Consider the following 6,000-nt stretch of genomic DNA (forward strand, 5'->3'; position numbering starts at 1 on the left):
AGGTCATTAAATGGTGTTTACGAGCACTTTAATACTTCTGGCCATGTCTCCCCAACAACCCTTTTTATTTGAACAGCAACTGGTGTTTATCATAGACATTTCCCTCGCCTTACTCTGAAGACAGCCAAGGCACAGAGATAAAAATGATTGTGACATGTCACATGAATCCATGAATAGCAAAGGAGCAATCAATAGTTAGATAATCATTTCCTGTTTTGTGGTAAGTGAGATCCATTGAGGTGAGGCTGAACAGGTGTTTACCTCCCCATCCTCTCCTCCTCTCTCCCCTGGGCCTGCTACTCCCTGATAAATATGACTAATTATCTGGAGCCACATTCCCCCTTAATTTGCATTTCTTTGGGGTATTAAAATCATAAACAGCTATTCATAAAAATGTTAGGATGCTCCCCCACTTCACAGAAACCCATAATTGTCAAAATCTATGTTTAGGAAAGCGTTTTGAGCACACACAAACAATACCATGGAATATTGCTTTGCTCTTTTTTAGACACTGCATCCACCAGTCACGACTCAAAAGCATTCAGTTATTTTTTAATAATAGCCTTACAGAGCCTGTGGATGATTCATAGCTTGAATCGTACATGTGTATGTACTCTTCTAGACCTATGCCCTCTCGGTTGTTCTGGCAATGTGCTCTTCCCCAGACAAAAGCCATCGTCCAATCATGGTGACACCAGACCACAGTGCAACACAATAGGCTCTTTACCTACCTGCCCTGAATAGTTAATTTATCTGCAGCAGGCTGCTATTGAGTTCTAGAAACCGATACCTATGCTAATACAGTGTGTGGGAGTGTGGTGTGTATTCTCTCTGACAACACTGAGATGTTGCCTTGTGTGTGTATGCTCTTTGACAATGCCAAGATGTTGTTGTGCGTGTTGTTAAGGTAAGTCCAAGAGTGAGCTGACCCCATACACAGCTGTGGCTGGATCCACCAAGGTAAGGCATGCTGTACTCGATAAGCCATCTTACCTGCATCGTCCTCATTGCCCTGGTGTTAATAAGCCAAGGGTGGTGGGCCCATGAAACCCAAGACTCTGCTGTCTATGAAAATGGCCAACTCACTCTCTTCAATTAAGATGAGTTATTGTGTACACAGAACCTGTGCTGGTATCAGGTGTCTCTCACTGCAAATAAAACAATGTGTTGGCTTTTCACCGACAAGCTGATGTGAGATTCATATCCCGTTTTGCATATTTAATTTATATTTAAGGACGTCTAAAAATGAACATGAATATAGCATTTCAGCGGCATGTGTTTAATTATTTAGCGCCACGGGCTATGAGATGACCACACGATACTATAGACACTGACTGGACATAAATGATGCATCTGTCTTGGTGTTGCGGATTTATTGGCACATTGTCGACATCGGCTCATGCTGAACTCCTTCTTACCGCCTCCTGCTGGGTCGCCTGTCTGTCACAATTTGTACTTGAGGGGACGATTCAATTTGACAATCATCAATCACCATCCCAGACCGACTTTGACACGCATCTGAGCTCAACACCGCCGAACAGGCCTACACCAAACACGTTGGATCCACTTTCAAAATGTCATTCGATGGGACAACCCTACTCACGAACCAGCTTGTGTAGGCCTAGCCTATATGTCGTTCTACATTAAATGTACATCGCCATGATGTGAGCGGTTTCCCATTTTTTGAGGGAAACAACCATTCTGAAATATCATATTAGCCTATATTTAAAGTCCCCGAATGATGATGACAGTTCAGCGTTTAGCTTTTTTACCTCGTGACATGAATATGCCAAATCCAGTCAACTCGAAAGAAGCAGTCTAGCAGTTATCTCTGCCGAATAGGTGGATATATAATATCCAAATTTTTGTTGTTATATAAAGTAAGGTCATTTGTGACATTTAACATGTGACATTTTATGCATCCTCTGAATCCACAAGGCTTGAGGAACAATGTTTTAAACTAACCGTATGGTAGACTATATGCTCACTAGCCTTCAGCATAGTTTACAGCAATTTAGCTGTCCCTCAGTTCCACGCACGGTGGCGGTGAGGACGACGGAGACCGTGCCTTCGGGATTCATTCGGTCTTGTAATGCTGTCTATTGCATGCTTATGGAGGGAGGTTGGTACTATGTCGAAGCGTGTTGCGTTTCGGTCGTGTAATTTCCCCTTGAATTAAGGGTTGTTGAGGGATGCTATTTCTCATTTGAATGCCCGCTACCAAATGCGAGTAGCGCAATTTCACAGACGCTCAATGAACTGAAACTTTCTCGTGCATGCTTTCACATCCTCTACCTCATATTGAAAACGATTATGAAAAACACAACGCATGCCTATCTAGATAATTGCGTTTTATCCTCCTCTTTGATGCCATTTCTTAATATTGTCGGAGCCATTGATCTTCAAAAACCCAAATCCGACTCGACCAAACATCACAACATTTCAAACTAGCCATTTCGGGTTTCAGTAGGCTAATTTACGAAATAAGCTAAATTCGTTTCAATTGTTTGATTCATATTTTCTTGTTATGGATAGCCTATATAGGCTAGAAATTGTAATTATTTCTGTAGAAAAGATTGAAGGAGGATAATAGACTTTCTTACCTTTCTTTTGCTAATGTCAATCCAGATAGAGTAATCTTGGGTAAAAAGGCTCGAACGTCGATGTTCTTGTTCTATCAGAAAGACGATTTATGTGTGGTGAGGGATGCTGGCTCTGAGGGGACGGAAAGGTTATTCGCGGAGAGGCGCGCTAGAGAACAGCAGTCCCGGGTCCCTGTCTCTGTGAACGCGCTCCACTAGTTCAGCGCAACTGACGGGCTGGCGTGGGATTCACACACAGGAGCCGCTTCAGTCCGCCCTCTAAAAAAATTATACTACGCCATTTAAAGGCATAGGCTAGTCTAAGCCTAAATGAGGGAAAGTATGGCTCTCCTAAAAACACAAATTCATCTAAACGGAGCGGTGACGAAAAAGCTCACAGTGTACGTCCAGTTTGATTATTTTTTAATTAGCTAGTGGCGTGCACTCTCTCAAATGAGCGCAATGGGGTGGGGGGGGTGGGGGTGGGGGGTGTTAGTGAGGGGTATTCAGGATTAGTATTCTCAATAACTGCTGAAGGACATTGGAAAGTGAAAACGTGCCTTGTTCTGCGGTGTCACACAAGAAACGCAAAGATTTGAATTGCCAGGAGCTGGCAGAGTTGAATGTAAATGCAGTGGTATTGTCCAAGCTTGTGACTCTTAAGTCAACTGGAACAAAAATAAAAACTCTCGACCTGAAGAGGCAGGCGAAGCCAGGAATCATGTTTTTCAAGTTGATTTACGACACAACATGTGGGCTGTTGGCTAAGTTCAAGCCGATTGTTTTGGACGATTTAGGGCGATAACCTAAATGTACACACAGAGAAAACAGAACATCCCCTTGAGAAGCAACAGAAATTTGCCTATCAATTTGCCTATCATTCGCATTGACACGTGAGTGGGTGATAGCGCGCACACACAGGCTCACTGTCATGCACACGCACAGATCTATACCCATAGTGCATCCACTGAGTAGGCAGAAAGGCTGTGTCCTCTCCTCTCTGTCTCTCCCCCATTCTCTCTCTCTCTCTCTCTCTCTCTCTCTCTCTCTCTCTCTCTCTCTCTCTCTCTCTCTCTCTCTCTCTCTCTCTCTCTCTCTCTCTCAATAGTCCTCCTTTAGTCCTCTCTCCCTCCCTGATTGGCCAGTACCTCTACATGAGTGGAGATCCTTTCAGCTAACGAAGCAGCAAATATGACTGTCCTCTGTCTATTCATAACAAGTGTAACAGGTGTTGCTGCGCCGCTCGTCAGTGTCACTTCCTCCTGAAGAAGGGTTTGAACCAGGGTCCTCTGACTCACTTATGCGACAACCACTTGTCCTTAACACCACTTTAGCCAGTTAGGCAATCAAAAAGCAATTCAATGGCAGGGGTGGGTGGTGTTTACACTGAGGAGTGAGTTGAACCAATTCACTTCAGCTGCACAAACACAGGTGCATTTGGGCCTTCAAGGCAGTCTCCATCACTGTCTGCCATTGTTCCATGTCTGCCTAATGTATCTCCATTCAATAGAACTGTCCCAGTGCATGTACAGCAGATATCCGGTTTCGTTGTATGAGTGTGTTACGGAGAAAGTGTTTGTGTGTGTGTGTGTGTGTTTGTATGTGTGAGTAGGGTATGTAGGTGTGTGAGGAGAGGGTGTATGTGTGTGTGTGCGTGTGCGTGAGGAGGGTTGTGTGTATGTTTGTGTGTGTGGGTGATTACAGTTGAGGGCGGACTCCTCTGCTCGCTCCATTAGAGGACACCACCTGTTCCTTTTCTATTATCTATGAGACCCCCGTAGTGGCATCATGGTTTAACACCTCTCTGCCTAGCTCTCCCTCCTCACACACACACACACACACACACACCTCATACAGACAACACACACACACACTACCCCGACCCCTGACAAACAACACACACAACACACGCACTCAACACACCGCACCCCGTTCCTCCTCACACACACAGACCACACCTACAACACACACACCATCCGCACCCCTGAAAAAACAACACACACACAGTCCCCCCATGCACACACCCAACCACAAACCACAAACACACCACCAGTCCCGCTAATTCATCGTATTTATACTTATATGTTTGTATCCACCTCCAGCTGCTCACCCAGAGCAGTCCTCACGGACACCATACCATGGAGCCCGTTATCAGGTCAAAGTGATTACACTTCCAAGGACATGTATTAGAGAGTCGTTTAGCCTGGTTTGGTCAGTAAACACACCCAACTAGGGCCTAATGGTCAGCCATTTATCTCCCTTGTGTGTATGGGAGGCTACATGCTCAGAAGCAGTTAGATCATAAGCAGGATGGATATTTAGATCAATGCCTGGCGCTTATGGGTGAGAATGCACAGAAATAGCCATGGTAAGAGGGTTATGGTTCATCATAAATGTCAGGCCTGTAGTTATCAGGCCTGGGGCTGGAAACAGTTTCCATATATTACTGTAAAATACTAGATACAGCATAAAACCTGAAGTCGAAGACACTTGACTTTGGTATCGGATCTATTTCAAAAGGTTTAGGGATGTATATGAAAATTCACTATTGAACTGGGTGAGATTGACTTGGGAGAGTGAACTTCTGAGGACAGGAAGACACAGTATAATCAGATTGAAAAGGTCCATGTCTCAAAAATCCTAGTAGTTTATGTGTGCCACGTCAGACACAAATGCAGAATCGCCAGTTTAGCACAGCTTCTGATTTGTAAATGTGAACATTGGAAACATCAAATTTTTGCATTCATTCAAATCTTTGCTTATGGATGGCAAAACACATTTGTGGAAGGCAAAACGATTTGTGGATTATACTTACAAACACAAATTGAGAGGTGTGTGTGTATTTTTGATAGAAATCTACCTCCATAATTTCCCATGTGGGGAGAGAGCGGTGGGAAGCAGTGGGAGTGTTGTGAGAGGGAGGGGAAGAGGACTGGGAGGTAAAGGACCAGATTGTACCGCAGTCTGACTAGAAGCTCTACTCAGAGATGTTCGGAGGAGAGACATTAATCATCATATTCACCTGCACACCCAGGCTAGCACCAGACAGCGCATTAGAAACACATAACACACTCAGGTTACAGTGGTGAGCAGCCGCTGACCAGGAATAATGATGATGCATGTAAGTTCCACTGTGACTGTCTGCCCTTTAAAACCACATTTTCATAACTATTTATTTAGTGTGCTCTTTATTGTCGAGTCAACTACAGAGCTCTACAGGTTTAACTCGATCAGTGTATAAACTGCAGTAAATAGATCAATAAAAACACACAACTGGAGGATTTCAGGGATTTAGGGGATGGATGCAGTTTAGTGGTTAGAGCATTTGACTGCAGATCAAGAGGTAAATGAACCCACACCAACACAGACATGATCCCTTCTGGGTCTGGTGTGTGTCCACTTCTATTGGGTGGAGGCC

This window comes from Osmerus mordax, chromosome 8 (genome assembly GCF_038355195.1).
Source record: "Osmerus mordax isolate fOsmMor3 chromosome 8, fOsmMor3.pri, whole genome shotgun sequence".
NCBI lineage: Eukaryota > Metazoa > Chordata > Actinopteri > Osmeriformes > Osmeridae > Osmerus > Osmerus mordax.